Source organism: Petaurus breviceps, unplaced genomic scaffold (genome assembly GCF_028583685.1).
Source record: "Petaurus breviceps papuanus isolate PSGF00001 unplaced genomic scaffold, PetGlider_PUasm1.0 126, whole genome shotgun sequence".
NCBI classification, from domain to species: domain Eukaryota; kingdom Metazoa; phylum Chordata; class Mammalia; order Diprotodontia; family Petauridae; genus Petaurus; species Petaurus breviceps.
The window spans coordinates 4,755,335-4,774,727 of NW_027185655.1; the positions used below are offsets into that span (position 1 = coordinate 4,755,335).

General features: G+C 40.0%; 1 pseudogene; it reads left to right on the forward strand.

Moving 5' to 3' along the window:
* The first annotated feature begins 162 nt into the window (after positions 1-162).
* On the forward strand, positions 163-14,101 carry LOC138169050 (albumin-like; annotated as a pseudogene).
* The last annotated feature ends 5,292 nt before the right edge of the window (positions 14,102-19,393 follow it).

The window sequence follows — 19,393 nt, forward strand, 5'->3', positions numbered from 1 at the left end:
AGCCTCTTTCTACCTCTAGAAATCTGTGGTCCCAGTGCCCCAGGCAGCTTTTAGTTGAAAATTGACCAGTCTGCAGAGATAGAGGGAGTTTTACTACTCAGAATTTTCTATGTTCAGAAATAGACCTAGATTCAGGGTACTAGCACTTTGATCAGTACAGAAATGGCAGCATCCAATCCTGAGTTAGTAGGAATTACTTATATCCATGAGAAGATGCTGCGTCTTGGTGAATCACTTCCAAAGTATGGCCTTCCCTGAGACTTTCACTTCCCTCTTAGGGTTTCTGTCTCTTCATTCCTCAACCGAAAGGGGGATTTTACATCATTTGCCCTAGTCCTTGTTGGAGGTGGTTGCTCTAGACTCAAAAGTTCCTAGTTAGAGCTGAAAGAATGCCATTGAAGTCACAGCTTCAGATTAGAGGGGCAGCAGAAGTCAAATCTAGTTAGATTCTGTTGGAATAAACTGCTATCACCTGGTTCTGGTTGATGTGGGTACAAGGTTGGGGACATTCATTATTCATAGCTACTCAAAAGTGACCACTTGGTTCTCTTTGCCAATTTCTGCTACCTATATGAGGTTGTCAGAAGACACCCCTCCTTCTATGCCCCAGCACTCCTTGTCTATGATCTTCAGTATAAGGGGGCAGTAAAAGAATGTTGCCAGTCTGCTGTCAAAGCCACATGCCTCACTGAATATGTGAGTGTGTGTGTGTGTGTGTGTGTGTGTGTGTGTGTGAGAGAGAGAGAGAGAGAGAGATAGAGAGACAGAGAGACAGAGAGAGGGAAAGAAAAAGGGGGAGAGAAAGAGAGGGAGAGAGACAGGGACAGAGAGGTAAAGAGAAAGAGACACAGAGAGAAGAGACAGAGAAAGACAGAGAGAGACAGAGAGAGGTAAAGAGAGAGAGAGAGACAGACATACAGAGAGAATCAGTGTAGGGTCCCTGGACCCAAGAAGTCCCATCTAGCTTCCCATGATTATCCATCAACACCTCCTTGAGTCCTGGCCCTTGGCTTCTGAGGCACTGTGGTGCAGTAGAGAGACCCTTGGGGGAGGGGGGAAGTCAGGAAGACTTGGGTTGAAGTCCCATCTCAGGTGCTTACCTGCTGTATGATCCTCTGCAAGTCACTTAATTTCTCCTGGCCTCAGTTTTCTAATCTGTAATTTGAGGGGATGGTGCTTGGTGCTCTTTCCAACTCTAAAGATCTGATTCTTCCTTCATTCTTCTTCAGTACTGATCTCACATTTGTGACAGGTAGTATGAGAGGGTCTGCCTCTGTGTTGCTTAAACTTTCTGAGCCACTCTTATCATTTCATTATTTGTAATAATGCAATTGAGAGCTTTCTGCATCCTGGGGTCAGTAGTGTGTGTGTGTGTCTGTGTGTGTGTGTGTGTGTGTATGAATTTCTATTTGTGAAGGAATTTGGCGTGGACAAACTCTACTGTAGGCAGAAGAATGAGTTGTGCTGATGGATGATATTGGGAACATTAGGTAGGGCTGAAGATGCAGTTGATGACATAGTTTTATTGCTGTCCAGTCATTTTCAGTTGTGTCTGATTCTTTGTGACCCCATTTGGGTTCTTCTTGGTCAAGATACTGTAGTGGTTTGCCATTTCCTTCTCCAGCTCATTTTATACATGAATAACTGAGGCAAAAAGGTATAAGTGACTTGCCCAGGTTCACCCAGTTAATAAGTGTCTAGGACAGATTTGAATTCAGGAAGATGAGTCTTCTTGATTCTAAGCTTAATATTCTACCCACCGGGCCACCTAGCTGCCTGATGACATAGTTGACCCTAAGGAAAATTGGGAAGTAAGTGGTTTGTCTTCATGGTTCTTTAGGCTCCTTCCCCTGACCCAGGAGGTATTTTGTACTCTTATATTGACTCTTCACTTTCCCAAGTATCCCACTGCAGTAACATTCCCAAGTCCACTCTTCCCCCCAAAGGCTCCTTCCCTATCAAAATATACCCTGTCCTCTTCCCTATTTCTTTGACACCCTGCTCTTAGCCAGGTGTCTTCTTAAATAAATAATCTTGTAAAGTCATTCACATTCAATCGTTAATAATTGAATTCTGTTACCCTAATGGTGTTTTTCTTTTTAGAAAAAGAATTCTAAGAGATACAGTCCCATGACCTGAAGGTATGTATCACTAATAGTGAAATTCTAGGTAAGCTAGCGTAAGAGCCACAGTAAGCCAGTGAAAGAGATGTTTTGAATATGAGCTCCTTTTGGATCCCCCTCAAATCCCATACATTTTCACATCATTCCCATGTCTAATGCTGGTTAGTAAATAAATGACTTAACTTTGATAGCTATTGAAAAAATTTCGTTCTTAAATACTATTGAAACTCTGCTTGAGCACAACATATGCTCTATAATTTTCTAAATATGGAGAGTAAATCATACTTAGCAAAGATATATAGCTTGTTCCATCAGGATTTAGAATTTTGAAGATTTCATATTGCAAATAGGAGTACAGATTGAGGATTGGGTGAGACATTGGTGATTCTTATACTTAATAATTTCAGTATAGATGAGAAAACAGAAGCCCAGAGAGGTCAAGCATTCAATTAACCAATCACTGTCCTTGTGGCTGATTAGCTTGATGGATTCACACATTATGTTAATAGAAATGAATGTCTTCACTTCAATTCCAATCCAACAAACAATCATCTGTCCCATATTAGATAACATTAAGGTCTGTGGTGCACCAAGAGAAAACTAACAGTATCCTCTTTCCTCTTTAAACTTACAATATATTATATACTTGTGAGATGATCATCGACTATTCCCAAATCTGAATAACTGGCTTCTAATTATGTCACCTTGGTCATAAGAGGCACCATGAAAATGAAATTTAAAGTGTTTAGTTAAAAATCTATCAAGGTACTGAGAAAATAAGCCCAAGTGCATACCTCATTATTGGTGAGTGAGTAATCTTCATATAAAGTAGGGTCTTTTAACTCTCTCTCTCTCTCTGTCTTTCCCTCTCTCTCTGTCTCTCTCTTTGTCATAGAGCCCAGGGGTTAAACCCCTTAAACTATGAAGACAAGGTGTAATTAATTTGTGAAGATTTTGTAGGGAATCCATTTTGCATATTAATAAAAATAGGGAAATTATTTTTGAAAAAGGTGATTTCATCTTTCTACAATTATCTGCTATAATACAAAAAGTTGTAGGTGAAGTTATAAAACAGAGATTCCAATGTTCCAGCTTAGACAAGTTTGGAGAGAGAGTTGTTAAGGCTGGCTAATTCTCTAAGATCCATTTGTCTAACATCATTTGTATTTGTTAAAGAAGAAAAGATGAAAAAGACCTGGGATTCCAATATTTATAGCTAGTACCACTTTTTGTTGTTAATTTCATCACTTCCAAAAAGTAAAAAAATTGGTTGCAAGTGAAATTCAGTAAAAAGGTCACTGAGGTTCTTTCTCCAAGCAAGATAACATTTTATTATCAGTTCTATATCTGCCAGTAGAATGAATCTAATGACTGCCTCAGCCAAAAGACAAAGAATTGAAGATGTAACTCATTTTTATAAGTTTAGAAGAAGGTATAGAACAACGTATCCTCCTATCATATTGGTTAGGACTTCTGGTTGTCTTCATTCCTCTGCCTACCACTTTGGCACATAATGTAGTCTCATTCAGCCCAGCTAACTCTTGATTCATCATGGGGTGGAGGACAACATGATTGTCTATATAGCTAAAGCACAATATGATTGATTGGAAATTAGCAATTGAATGAAGTGGGAAGCCAATCCCTTCTTTCCCATGACTAAGAAAAATTCATTATTTGAGTCCATTTTCAAGGTTAAAAGAAAGTGGGCCAGATTTCTTTGGATAACAAACCAGACATCCTTGAAGGAAAGCTTAACTTGTGTCCACTCTATCCCCACAAAATAGCAGAATTCCATGAGACAACAATAGAACAGTGAGTAGCAAGAAAAGTGGATTTCTAAACTTAACTCATTACAGGTATTTCTGCACTAAGTTCAAAGGCAAAGAACTATTACTTAGGCAGTTACAGGACAAAATCAATTATCTGGAAATAGGATCAGGAAAAAAATGATCCAGAAACAATCTAATTATTTCAGAATTGAACTTTTTCTCTTTAGTCCTTGTGGTAAAAGTGGAAGACATTTCTATTCCAGTTTTACAAGTAAGGTCTAGAAATGTTTACCAGTCAATTTGGAGTATTATAGAGCCATATAGAGGAGGGGTTTTCCCACAACTCCACTCTTATGTCATTTCTACTTGACTCAGATTGATGTTCTAGTTCTTCTATCATATTGGTTAGGACTTCTGGTTGTCTTTATTCCACTGCCTACCACTTTGGCACATAATGTAGTCTCATTCAGCCCAGCTAACCCCTGATTCTCTTTTCATTGTAAAAGTGCTCATCCACCTTGGTTTTGATTGCCTGAAGCCTCACTGTAGTGGGGTCCCCAAAGTATCCCATGGAATCTCTAGGTAACCATGTTTATTAAGTACTTAGAATTTGCAAAAAGAGTTATAGATGTGGTGAATGCCTTCTAAGATCTTAAAAACATAAGGATAGCCACTGCTAACACAAAGGCTTGGGCAATACTTATGCTTCCCAAAGATTAATAATAAGAAAGTATGACAGTGTGCATAGAGTATTGTCCACTATATCAGCAATGCAATATTCACAATGCCTATGGAAATTACAGATATGCTGATGTAGTTATCAATCACAAATTTATCAGGCTTGCTATATGGGGGATAAAGCTGGAACATTTATTAAAATACCAAAAGACTTTCTGCCAAAACCAGAAAGTCAAAGCCATCAGAGTAGTTATGAAGTTGGCACAGGCAGATAAAGCACCCACATTCTCAAGCCTTTAAAACAGAACAGGCTACCTCAGGCAAAGGTCCTCCTCTTCCCACTCACAGCAACCACCCAGCGTCCAGGAAGCGTGCTCCCAGCAGCTCCGGCCCCTGGCAGTCCTCAGCAGGAGTCCTTAGCAGAAATTCTGGCTGACTCAAAAAGGGGTTCGCGCTTCCGCTGCCACTGCCTCTGCTGCTGCTGCCGTTGTCACTGCTGCTGCCACCGTCGCCACCACTGCTAGTCACTGCAGGAACTTTAGCTTGGCTTCCGCTTTCTCTTGCTCCGCCCCTTCCTGCTACATCAGCAAGTCCAGTGGGGTATGGAAGATCTTTAAATCCCATAACCCTTACATCCACTGAGTCAGAATGACTTGGGTTTAAGTTCTGTATCTGACACTTTCTATATGTCAACACATTCAAGAACTTCATAGCAATTTAAAAAATAATTTCCGGGAAATTGTCTCTTAAATGTGAAATTTTAATAATCAAACTACTGTGGATTTTTTTGCTAGGCTCAGAGCTAGGCTAAGATAGAAATTCCCTAAAACTGAATTTGAAGAACTTCATAAAACAGTGAATGATCTTATGAAAGTTCACAAGGAATGTTGCCATGATGACCTGTTGGAGTGTGCTGATGACAGGGTAAGTATTTATTGGTATTAACCCATATTATTGTTATATAAGCTTCTCTATAATGGACTTATATGAGTTTTTTTTAAAACACAAATTTAATAAATTTAGAATCAGAGGGATCATAAGGAATACATTTGAATCTGTAGTTTCATTCAATCCTCAGCTTATTCTGTCATTCAACCAGTCAACTGGCATTCTTAAGCACCTACTGTATGCCAGACAGTAGGCTAAGCTCAAGTGTCCTCTATAGGAAGTCGTTTCCAATCTCTTCAGATGCTCATTTCTTTGAGCAGAAAATTACCGTGTATTACCTCATATATATTTCTATAAAACTTATATATACATTTGTTTTTCCCTGGACAGGATATAAGCTGCTGGAGGATAAGCATTTTTTGCCTTTGAATTCCTGGGGCACAGCATAGCACCTTGCAAATGGAAGGCACTTAGTAATTATTTGGTGCTTTGGAGGTCATTAGCAAGATGGCAAAACGCAGTAGACAAGGTTTGTTTCTAGCATTCTCATTGCTTCCCCCCAAATGAGAAATTTTCCCACTCCTACTGACCTTGTGGTTCCTAACATCTTCAAACTCTTTCTATTGTTTCCCTAACCAAAAATAATTCTTAATTAGTATCTCTGTCATTATATTTGGTTGTTATCTTGGAAGAAAATAATTGAGGCTAAGGTAAATGTGGCTGCTATACAGCTGGTCAGACAATCAATAAACATTTGTTAAGAACCTTCTATGTGTCAGACACTATTCTATATACATTGGGGGGTTCAAAGAAAGGCAATAGTTCCAGTCCTTAAAGAACTTACATTCTGGTGAGAGAAGACAACATGCAAATATATAATGAAAATACAAGATATACATTGAGTACATGGAAGTTAAAATGAGGAGGGAAAGCTCTTATAGATGGAGGACCTCTTAATCTATGTTAAAAAGCCAGGAAATCTAAACTGAAATGGCAAGGGGGACAGAGCACTGAGGCATGGGGGAGAATCAGTACAAAGTAGGCCAGTGTCCCTGGATAGGACAGCTTGTGGAATGGAGTAAAGTATAAAAAGTCTAACAAGGTATGGGGTGGCTAGGTGGTGCAGTGAATAGAGCACCGGCCCTGCAGTCAGGAGGACCTGAGTTCAAATTTGGCCTTAGACACTTAGCACTTACTAGTCATGTGACCTTGGGCAAATTGCTTAACTCCAATTGGCTTCCCCAAAAAAGGCAAAAATAAAAGACCAACAAGGTAGGAAGGGAACAGGTTACAGGGCACTTTGGATATCAAACAGAGAGGGTCATATTTGATACTGGAAGATCCATTAAGGATCCATCAAGGTTATTAGGTAGGAGAGCAACTTGTTTATACCCAAGCCTTGGGAAACTTAGTAAAATGGAGGATGGACAGGAGTGGGGAGAGACCTGAGTTGGAACCAAATACTGAAGCTTAGGAGAAAGGAGGGAGAATGAGCCAGAGGAGGCCAATAAAACCCACTAGGGTCTATGCAAGGTGAAACATCTGTTTGGGTTGAACTTCAAAGGAAGACAATGTGGGTAGGTGGTATGGGGAAGAGCCCAAAAGTGGCAGTGAGGGGACAAGGAAACCTCCCCACCTCTAATTTCTCTTGACCCAGTGTGTGTGTGTGTGTGTGTGTGTGTGTGTGTGTGTGTGTGTGTGCATGTGCACATTTGTTCAGAACACACATAAATAATGAGAGAAAGGGCATCCATTCTGGAGGGGATGGACAGGGATGAACTATCTCTAGAGGAATGTCAGTTTTCTGAGGCTGCAAGGATGGGGAAGGAGCTCCAGAGGATGGCGTCTAAGTGAAGGACAGTTTGTTAAAAATAGGGAGGTTCCACAGGGCATTCTAGAAGGGAAAGGGAGAACTGGATTGAAGACTCAAGAGTCCTAGGATATTGAACACTCTATTGAACCGCTTCTCTCTTACTGTTTGTAGGTGGCTCTTTCTGACTACATTTGTAGCAACAAAGATTCAATCTCCTCTGAACTTAGAAAATGCTGTGACAAGCCTCTAATAGAGAAGAGTCAGTGCATTGTTGATTTGGAGAATGATGACATTCCTGCTGACCTCCCTAACTTCTTGCTGAATATGTGGAAACCAAGGATGCTTGCCAGAATTACAAAGAGGCAAAAGTTCTCTACTTAGGTGAGTAATTCAAATTTAATCTTAGCCTTTCATTCCTTTCATCTGCTCCATACCATGCCCCTGACACTCTATTTGCTTCACAATTATACAGCTGTTGGCTACTCCTTGCCTTTGCCTTTCCCAAAGCATTTGAGCAGAAATAGACAAACTTTGTTCCTTGTGTCATCTGCTGTACTTAGTCATGGGATCCAGGCCAATGACTCTGTGACTTCAGCTTAATTGAACCTCATCTTTGGCTCCAGGAAGTATACTCTCTTTTTAACCTCAAGAAGAGGCCAATGATAGCAGGAAGTCATAATCGCCCTGCTTGGCCCAGAGAGGACAGATATCTGGGAGCTCTGAGATAGTTTTGACCATGTGCTATTTGGAGGAGGACATAAGGGTTGCAAGGCCCTTTTTAGCTCTGAAACTCTACACTTTGTGACCTTGAGGCTTGATGATATTGTCATTCATTTATTAGGGAAGAAAGGGAAACTGAATTTTTCCTGTCTTCTGAGCTGTTCTTAATCCATCCACACATCCCATTATACACTGCTCCATCCATTCATTCACTTTCATTCATTGGACAGACATTTATTAAGTCCATATTCCACTCACTCTTCTGAGAAAGACACTTTAAGGGATACAATGAAATAGAAGATAGAATCTTGCCATTCCAGGGATGAATAGAGAAATTGTTCTTTAGGAAATTGTCATTAAAGAAGAGTAGAAGGCAGGAGGGAGTTAAGTGCTATAGGTGCGGAACTGGGAGGCAGATTTCTGGTGTCCTCTGGTCTCAGTGATAGGTCGTAATATTACAGAGTGAGGCTGCACAGAACTGAGTTTTTGAAAAAAAGGAAAATTTAACAACATTTGGTGAATCCATTAGTATTAAGATCAATAGGCAAAGTGAAGTTTAAATATTTTATTTCTGCTGTTTTTTTGTTATCATAATTTTACAAAATTTATGGGACTTTAGAACAGAGGAATGATGCTGGAAATTCATCCTATTCCATACTATGTTCACATCAGTTTGATGTTAATTTTTAAGTGATTTGTATGACAGTGGAAGAAGACACCCTGAGCTTGCTGTTAACACACTGCTAGGGCTTGCCAAGGACTATGAAAACACACTTGAGTAGTGCTGTGCCACAATTGACCCTCCCCCTTGCTATGCCAATGTGGTAGGTTTCTGAAAAATGCAACTACTTTACTCACTTGGCCTGGAAATGAAAGCACAGTTTATTTAAACAAAAAAGTGAAGTCATATGAATGCTAATTGGACCTTACCTTGGGACTCTTTTCTCATTCTCAGCTTTCAAATCAGGTTATTATGAGTAATGCTTAAAAATAATTAAGCAAAGCTGTCCTAGAGATGGGAAAGTTGGAAATGAGACTCTGTCATTTTAGAACAGCTCTTTGACAAAGAGAGTTTTGATTGTGTCCATTTCCACTAAGACAGAATGAGAAAAAGCATTCTGAGAGGTGCAATTTAAGAAGACCTTACAGAAGACCTTCTGAGTTTTCCTGAGCATGAGAGTCATTAGGCACTGCAGTTGGAATGTCCCATATAGAAATCTTTTAGCACCTTCCCCAATTCATGTAAAAAGGGACTCTGAACAAACTTTGGAGCTGCAGAACCCACAAAATGACACAGAGCAGCTAACCTCCCACTGAGGACAGCATGGTAGGCCCACAGGAATCAAACAGCACAGCGCTCTGGGAGGCTAGGCCCACATGAGCTGGAGGTTATGGCCTCAGAGTGGGTTTGACCAGCCGCCAGCCAGAGGGACTCCAGATCAGCATAAGCTGTGGCTGCTTCCAGATTTATCAACATATAGATGCTAAGGACAAAGTGAGAGGTCACTGCAGTGTGGACTTTGGGACCCAGTAGTTGGGAGTGTTTTGGCTTTTGCTCCCAGGGTGAGAAGCCACTGAGGAGCCATGGTGTGCAGCCACCCCCATGTGGCAGCTTCAGCTCCTGGCCTACAGGGTGTAGGGGGACCAAGCTACCAGTCTGAGGGGTAACCACTCTTGCTTTAACCTGCTTGGATCTGGATTGCAGTCTAGGGTGGAGGTCCTGGGGTGTGTGACCAGCTTGCCAGAGTGTGTAGAGGCTTCAGCAAGAGCACCCAACTAATACCTCTGGCAGCTGAGAAAGCCCCAGTGTTTGGGATGAAATCTCTGCCATCTGGTGGCAGAGTCCTACTGTGGCAAAAAACCCAGGGGTCAAGTGACTGAGGGGTGACATGATGAGGCAAAGGAAACAAAGCAAACAGAAGAATCCAACATTAGACTCCTATTTTAGGGACAAAAAGGAGCAAAGCATGGAACAGGAGGAAGACAGTGAAGTCAGAAGTCCTGCACCAAAAGCTTCAAAGGAAAATATGAGCTGGTTACAGGCCATAGAGGACCTTAGGAAGCAGATAAGAGAAGTGGAAGAAAAATTGGGAAGAGAAATGAGAATAATGCAAGAAAATTATGAAATGAAATTCAACAGCCTGACTGAGGAAAATAATACCTTAAAAAATAGACTAACTCAAAAGGCAAAAGAGGCTCAAAAAGGCAATGAGGAGAAGAATGCCTTAAAAAGCCAAATTTGCCAGATGGAAAAAGAATCTCAAAAGCTCACTGTAGAGAATCATTCCTTTAGAATTAGATTGGAGCAAATGGAAGCTAGTGATTTTATGAGAAATCAAGATACTATTAAACAGATCCAAACAAATGAAAGAATAGAAGGCAATGTGAAATATCTCATGGGAAAAACCACTGACCTGGAAAATGGATCCAGGAGAGAAAAATTTAAAATTATTGGACTACCTGAAAGCCATGATCAAAGAAAGAACCTCGAAATCATCCTCCAATAAATTCTCAAGGAAAATTGCCCTGATGTTTTAGAACCAGAAGGCAAAATAGAGGATGAAAGAATCCACTGATCACCTCCTGAAAAAGATCCCAAAAAGAAAACTCCTAGGAATATTATAGCCAGGTTCTGGAATTCCCAGATCAAGGAGAGAATATTACAATCAGCCAGGAAGAAATAATTTGAATATTGTGGAAACACAATCAGGATAACCCAGGATCTGGCAGCTTCTACACTGAGGGATCGAAGGGCTTGGAATATGATATTCCGGAGGTCAAAGGAGCTGGGATTAAAACCAAGAATCACCTACCCAGCAAAACTGAGTATCATGTTTCAGGAGAAAATATGGTCATTCAGTGGAAGAGAGGACTTTCAAGCATTCTTGGTAAAAAAACCAGAGTTGAATAGAAAATTTGACATTTAGATACAAGAAACAAGAGAAGCATGAGAAGGTAAACAGGGAAAAGAAATCATAAGCCACTTATCAAAGTTGAACTATTAACATTCCTACATGGAAAAATGATAATTGTAACTGATGAAACTTTTCTCAGTTATGAAAATAGCTGAAGGGAATAGAAATATGTATATGCATATATGTATATATATATGTCTATATCGGAGGGTATATGGATGTATGAATACATGTGTGAATGTGTGTATATATACTTACAGGTATACATAGATAGAGGGCACATGACCAATTTAATAGGAAGGGATAATACTTAAAAGGTGAAATTAAGAGGTGAGAGAGGAATTGAGGTAAATTATCTCATATTGAAGAGGCAAGGAAAAATGGTTACAATGCAGGGGAAGAATAGGAAGGCAAAAGGGAATGGGCCAAACTTATTCTCACTGAATTTGGCTTGGGGAGGGAATGAAATACACACTAAATAGGGCATCTCACCCTACAGGAAATTAGGGGGGAAGGAGATGAGAGGGGGAATGATTGAAGGCAGGGCAGGCTAGCAGGGAGGGAAGTTGGAAACACTCATTTTTGAAAAGGGAGGGGATCAAAGTAGAGAATAGAACAAGTGGGTGGTGGGATAGGAAGGAGGGAAATATAGTCAGTCTTCTACAATATATCTACTATGTTAATGTTTTGCATTAGCTACACATGTACAAACTATACTGAACTGCTTATCTTCCCAGTAAGGGTGGGTGACAAGGGAGAAAGGGAATGAATCTAGAATTCAAAGTTTTAAAATCAAATGTTTAAAAATGCATATATATATATTATTACTAATACTATTTTGCATGTAATTGGAAAATCAGATATACAGGCACTGGGGCATAGAAATCACCATGCCCTATTGGAAATGTCGAGGGGGGTATGGGAGAAGAAATGGGAGAGAGCAGATTGGAAGTGGCGATATCCTGTGGGATTGGTATTTTGGGGTGGTGGGTAAGGGGAAAATGGGGAGAAAATTTGTAGCTCAAAATCTGGCAAAAATTAATGATGTAAATCAGAAGTTAATAAAGCATTTGAAAAAAAGAAACTAGGTAAAAAAAGAAATCTTCAAAATTCTTGTTTGATCTTTTAGGTATGGTTTTGAATGAAATTAAGTGAGTTGGATAGGATCATTGCTGTGGGCTAATGATTTCCAAGATGGCTATAAACAATTAACATCAAGGAGTAATATATGTAATGTGTCCACAGATGACATACTATAAAACACCTTTTTCTTCTTTCAGGCTCACCAATGGAAAGCTATTATTGATGACACCAACCATATATTCAAGGACAGATGTGATCTTTTTGAAAAAGTTGGAGAACACATTTTTGAAAATGTGTGAGACCTCACAGCTTTATCAGCTTTTAATATTTAGTGTGCAAGAGGGTAGAAAAACTGTTTCTTTTAAAAGGCCATAAAACACAAAAGTTTCACCTTTCCATTTCAAAGTGCTCTGAAAGTCTCTGGTTCTTTTAATACCTTGGAGTTGCAAGGGCAGCCCTTGGGCTGTCCACTGATTTGCTATTATTCAGACTGAGGCAGCTCACAGTGAGGAGAGCACTGGCCTCTGAGTCAGGAAAGTCTGAGCCTGACCTTTGATTGTGACCTGACTCTGACCCTTGCTAGCTGTCTAGTACTGGACAAGTCACTAGGACTCAGTTTCCTTCTCTGTAAGATGAGAGTGTTGGACTCAGTGGCCTCCAGGATCCTTTCAAGTTCTAAGTCAATGATTGAGTATTGAACTAAATAAGTTTCTTTAGCATGGAAAATTGAAGCTTGAAAGGTAATGTGATCCAATGCTAAAAAGTTACGAAAGGAAGAAAGAGACTAAAGACTGCCAGACTTGTTGAGGTCAATATGAGGCTTGGGACACCATGTGAAATGTAAACCAAATGGTTCAGGACAAATAAATGATTGGACTGTTCTTTGTAGTGGAAAGTAAATTTGTAGAATACCCAGTACTGGTGGAGATAAAGTTACATAAGTTCAGAGTATAAGAATGTTCCATATATGATAGATTTATATTAGAGAAAACTGAAATATTTGGGAAAGTTCTGTTATTGAAAATGTGAACATCATTGAGGGAATCTGTGAAACACTGTAAAATGTCTTTGTCACTACTATCCAAGACCTAGAACTGGCTAGAATGAATGAGTTGTGGAGGCCATGACAGTGGAGGGCCAGGAAAAGAGAAAAATGGAAGGGCCATATTGACCACCAGGGATGGACCATGTAATGAGGTTAAGTTGACTCTGAGTCGGTGTTGTTGCTTGACAAGTTTTAACTGCTATTATTATTATTGTTTTACAAAAAGTGATTCTTTGACTATAAACATTTGGAACATTATAATTACAGAGTGTTGGTCAGTTATACCAGGAAAGTACCTCAGTTATCAACCTCAACATTGGTGGACCTTGTACATCACTTTGGAAAAGTTGCTGCTAAGTGCTAAACTCCGTGATGAAGAAAAAACGGCCTGTGCTGAGGGCTATTAGAGTTTATTCTTTTCTTTTCCAATTTAGTACTACCGTTGTGACCTTTTACTTTGATATGGGAATAAAAACTTTGTGGCAGAGGAGTGCCCTTCATAAATGTTGATTACTTCTTCTCTGAGGTGGAGCACCTAAAAAAATCTCCAGTCAAAAGTCCTTGATTGATTTATTCTAAAAAACCCCGAATTTTCAGAAGGTTCTAATTGCTCATGGAATGGAGGATTAAAAATTCAGTGTCTGAAACTGGGTCAAGGCAATGAGTAAGGGTGGGCTTCAATGTAACAGTTGAATTTAGTCTGTTGACATACTGACGTGCCCACCCTAACCATCTGGTGAATCTACCCTCCTTTTTCTTTTTGCTTTAGTCAGGTGTTGTATTGGACCAACTGTGTCGCCAGCATGAGAAGACCCCAGTGAATGACAATCACCAAATGTGGTGCAGTTTCCTTGGTGAACCACAGGCCCTGCTTCTTTTCCATGGGAGCTGATGACACATACCAACCCAAGCCATTTTTTGCAGATACATTCACCTTCCATGCTGACCTGTGCACACTTGCTGAAGAGGAGAAACAGAGCAAGAAACAAAGGTCAGGGGCATTTCGTCTCATGCTTTCCTCAAATTTGTTTGCTTCCTTCTTGAGTTTGAAAAAGATGTTCTACTGACAACATGAGCAAGCCTTTTTGCTTTAGGGCAAGAATCTGTTAGGGAAAAATAGTTAGAAAGTGATTCAAGTGCAAGACACTCAGAAGAAACTTGTGGGGCAAATGGCTATAATTGAATAGTATCTAAAAGCAATGATAGTGCATAGCTTTTATATAGTGTCTGAGACTTCCAAAGTGCTATATACATATTATCTCCTTTGATCTTCACAACCCCTAGAGGTAAGGGTTTTTATGATCCCCAATTTACAGAGGAGAAAGCAGAGGCTGAAACAGATAAAGCGACTAGCCCTGAGTTACACATCTAATGAGAGTCTGAGGTAGTGTTTGAACTCAGGTCTTGACTTCAAATCCAGCAGTGTGTCCACCCCAGCACCTAGTCATCTATCTAAGCCTTCTGCTGCCCAGTATAGAGTCAAACACAGAGGTAGACCACTGTGTGGAGGATCCGTACTTTTGGATAATGCAAACTAAAGGATCATATCTTGTAAGGATTATGGGATTTAAAGATCTTCCATGCACCATTGGACTTGCTGATGTAGCAGGAAGGGGTGGGGCAAGAGGAAGTGGAAGCCAAGCTAGAGTTCCTGCAGTGACTAGCAATGGTGGCGACGGTGGCAGAAGCAGAGGCAGCGGCCATGGTAGCGCTAGTGGCTGAGGTGGAGGTGGAGGCACGAACCCCTTTTTGAGCCAGCCAGAATTTCTGCTAAGGACTCCTGCTGAGGACTTCCAGGGGCTGGAGCTGCTGGGAGCGTGCTTCCTGGATGCTGAGTAGTTGCTGTGAGTGGGGAGAGGAGGACCTTTGCCTGAGGTAGCCTGTTCTGTTTTAAAGGCTTGAGAATGTGGGTGCTTTCTACTTTATCTACCTGTGCCAATTTCATAACTATTCTGATGGCTTTGACTTTCTGGTTTGGGGACTCAGTCTTTTGGTATTTTAATAAATGTTCCAGCTTTATCCCCCATATAAAGAGCCTGATATATTTTGTGATTAATAACCACATCAGCATATTTACAATTGCCATAGGCATTGTGAATATCACATTGCTGATATATCTCTCTCTCTGGTTAGATCTGATGGAGTTGATCACAAGATGTCTAGGATCGCTGAAGATGAAGGCAAGATGTCCCAGGGTGGCTCTAATGCCTTCAAAAGAATCATCTTTACTCACGTCTTTCTCCAAACTTCGTGCTTCAATGTCAGCATCTCTCTTCTGATTTGTGACCTAGAGCTAGGGGCAGATGAGGCATGGAAGACCAAACTGTCTTTGAGAAGGAAAAGGACCTATTTGCACAAAAATATTTAGAACAGCTCTTCTTTGTGCTGGCAAAGAATTGAAAATTGAGCAGATGTCCATCATTTGGGGAGGGGCTGAACAAGTTGTATATGATTGTAATGGAATATAATTGTGCTGTAAGAAATGATGAACAGGGGGGCGGCCAGGTAGCACAGCGAGTAAGAGCACCAGCTCCAGTGTCGGGATAACCTGGGGATCGAATCCGGGCTCAGACACTTAGCACCCACCCAGAAACACCTGGCCATGTAATCTTGAACTAGTTACTTAACCTCAATTGCTTAAAAAAAAAGAAATGATGAACAGGTTGCTCTTCTAAGTACCTGAAAATACTCACATGAGGTGATATATAGTGAAATGAGTAGAACCAGGATGGCATTGTACCAAGGAACAGCAATATTATATGATGTTCTATTATGAATAACTTTGCTATTTTTAGCAATGCAATGATCTAAGACATTTCCAAAGAGCTCAATAAGAAAAATGCTATATTCTTCCCAAGAAAGAGCTAATGGAGTCTCACTGAAATTCGAAGCATTCTATTTTTCATGTTCCATATTTTTTATTGTTTCTTTTTAGTGGAACATTTTTCTTTCCTAACATGACTAATATTTAATATTTTTGCATGATTGCACTTGTATAACTTAAGTCAAACAACTTACTATGTCAGGGAAGGGTGAGGAGGGAAAGAGGGAGAAAATTTATTTTGCAAACATTTTTTTTAAATGAATGTTAAAATTGATTTTGTATATATTTAGGAAAATTTAAAATATTAAGAGATTTTAAAATAATTTTTCCTTATCATATTTTTTTTAGTTGACCAGTGGAAGAAAACAGAGATGAAATTGAGAACCCAAAATTCATACATTGGTTTTGTTTCTCTGTTGGTGTTAAAGCAACAGAGTTAAGAGAGCATCAATTTTGACTGATATTTTTTTCTTTCCCAATGTTGCAATAAAAAATAAAGAAATGTACAACAATTGTGACAATTGTCTAGGAGTGATCTTTCTGTTGTGGGTGAGATGACTTGTACTAGAGGGTATTACCTTTCTAGATCTCCTGGTGCCCGAATTAGACTTTCTCTCCCACCTAAACAGTTTTCCCCAAAGATCCCCAACTCCATACCTGTAAATTCATGAACATCAGCATTAATTTTTCATGGGTTAAAATGATAGGGATTTTTGTTTTTTTTTCTTTTGAACTTGATAATATGTCTAAAAATATTGGGTTGAGTCCAGGAACCTGGATGGTCAGTAGGCAAGCTCTAGTTACTAGAAATATTAATAAGTATCTTCATCAATAGAAAATTTGGCCAATGTGTAAGATCATGGAATGGATATTGCAGCTGAATATTTAGGTCCAGGCTGGATTTGGGCTTGAGACCCATACTAAGGGATCCAAGCTGATGTTATGGGGACAACTAGTCACAGAGGGAGAGATAATGATGGAGGCTGAGTCTTTTCATTTCAGGAGGCAAACCAAGTTGCTAAAAAGGACAGGAAGCTGGGTGATGCAGTGGATAGAGCTCTGGATTGGGAGTGAGGAAGAGCTGATTTCAAATCTGGTCTCAAACATTTACTAGCTGTGTAATCCTGGCCAAGTTATTTTACCTCTTGGACCTCAATTTATTCCATTTTAAGATGAGGATAATAATAACACCTATCTTCCAGGGATTTTGTGAAGACCAAATGTCAAAAAAAATAAAAAGTACTTAGCACAGTTCCTAACACATTGTAAACACTACATAAATGTTTTTGGTTATTATTGATGTTGTTGTAATACAGTAGTAGTAGTAGTAGTAGTAGTAGTAGTAGTAGTAGTAGTAGTAGTAGTAGTAGTAGTAGTAGTAGTGGTAGTGCTAGGAATGAAGCTGGTCAACAGATGTATGGTCAATGAGCCAGATTGGAATGAGAGAATCTGACAGTGCAAAAAAGTAAGGTCCAGATAAAGTGTGAACTGTCCTAGCAGGTGTCCTTGTATATAATCTCTCTCCTCTTCAGTCTCTTCCCCATAGAACTGTCAAGGAGAAGATGATAAAGTCTGATTATGGCATTCCCCCCTTCGATAACCTTCACTATCTCCTTTTACCTTTAGATTCAAGCACACCTTCTCTCTGACCTTGAAGCATGTGAAAACATGACTCTGACCTTCCTTTCTGGGCTTAGTCTCCTTTGCTTGCCTTCGCTACCTCTTTAGTTCAGTCATACTGTCCTTCTTTGTATTTCCTTACACTCAGTTTTCCAACTGTGGGCCTTTGCACAGTCTGTGCCCTGTTCTTTGCATTCCTTCTTCCTCACTTCTATCTCCTAGGTTCATTAGTTTCCTTCAAATTTCAGCACCAAGGCTATTTCCTCCATGAGGCATTTCTTCATCACTCAGACCCCTGCTCCTAGTGTTTCCATTCTACACAAAATCCCCTGTATTTCTTTCCTATTTATCTATCTGTGTACATAGTTTTCCTTCTAACAGAATGCAAGCTTCTTTTCACTTTATTGCCTTTGGTAGTCCCCATACATAGCCGTTATGTGTTAGATATTGAAGAAAAGCCCTTGGGGCATCTAGGTGGCGCAGTGAATAGAGCACTGGCCCCGAAGTCAGAAGGACCTGAGTTCAAATCCAGCCTCAAACACTTAACACTAACTAGCTATGTGACCTTGGGCAAGTCACTTAACCCCAATTGCCCTCCAAGAAAAAAAGCCCTTTAATTGGTTGATTGGAAAGTAATAGCCAGGACATCACTTAGGAGGGTGAGTTGTTTCAGTGATGTTTCTCCTTGAGGTGTCACATTTTTGGAGCTGACTGAGGTCATTTAAATGGTCCAACCATTTGGTAAAGGCCCAGGTCCATTAGGGCATGCAGAGAGTAGAAAAGGCTCTCTTTTGATCAAAATGAGCATTAAACATGGGGCTGGATTCTTACAATCCTAGGCCTTTTGTCATTAAATCACCTGTGTTTTGCACCTTCTGTGCAGACATTACCTTACTTGGATCTGTAGGTGTCAGATAAAATCATGTAAATAATTTTTCAGGTTTGTTCAATTCTAGAATAGCAAAGGAACTCCAAAGTTAATTTGATGTTTTGTAAGAGTAGGAGAAAAGTAATCTGCATATATCCTGTTCATGCCCAATGATTTGGATTTTTTTCTTTTCTGAAGATAACATCACTGAATTAAACATATTATTGCTTGAGAGGCAATTGTTTCTTCTCTATTCTCTGCAACCAGCATTCATGGAGCATGTGTGGATGGTGCAGTGGGTAGAGTTTGAGATATGGAATCAGAACCACCTGAGATCCAATTCTTCCTCAGACCCTTGGTGGCTGTGTGACCCTGGAAAAGTGAGTTGACTTCTCTAAGTCTCAGTTTTGTCATCTTTAAAATGAAGCAAATAGGGGGGTGGAGTCAAGATGGTGGAGTAGAAACAGGACTTCTGCAGCTCCAGCTTCCATCTCCTCCAATTCATTTAAAAATCACTCTAGACAAACTTTGGAGCTACAGAACCCACAAAATGACAGAGAGAAGCTAACCTCCTGCTGAGGACAGCCTGACAGGTGTAATGCGAATGTAAATTTTAAAGATCTTCCCTGCCCCTAGGCTAAAGTGCACCAGAAGACTGGAGAGGGAGGCTTGTTTTTCAGTAGATACTTTTTGATTGGCCAGTGGGTCAAAAAGGTTGTTACATTCTCTGAGCCAGGAGAAGGCTATATAAGCACTGATGTGTAGCTTTGTTTTGGGACTCACTTTGAGAAATGTTCTGTGATTTGATCTGAATTCTGGGAAGCCGTTGTTGAGAGTCCCCCGGCTTTGAAAAACCCAGAATGTGGAAACCCAGATGTTGACTGGGTATGGATGTAATGGTTGGACAGTTTGGAAATCTGTCTACTTGATGTTTCTGTCTTGATAATTATGCCTGTATACTTTGAGGTTCAGGGTGCTGACCTTTTCTCCTGAACAAGGTAAATGATATATGTCTGACTGATTAAAGTAAGCTTGTTAACCCATTTT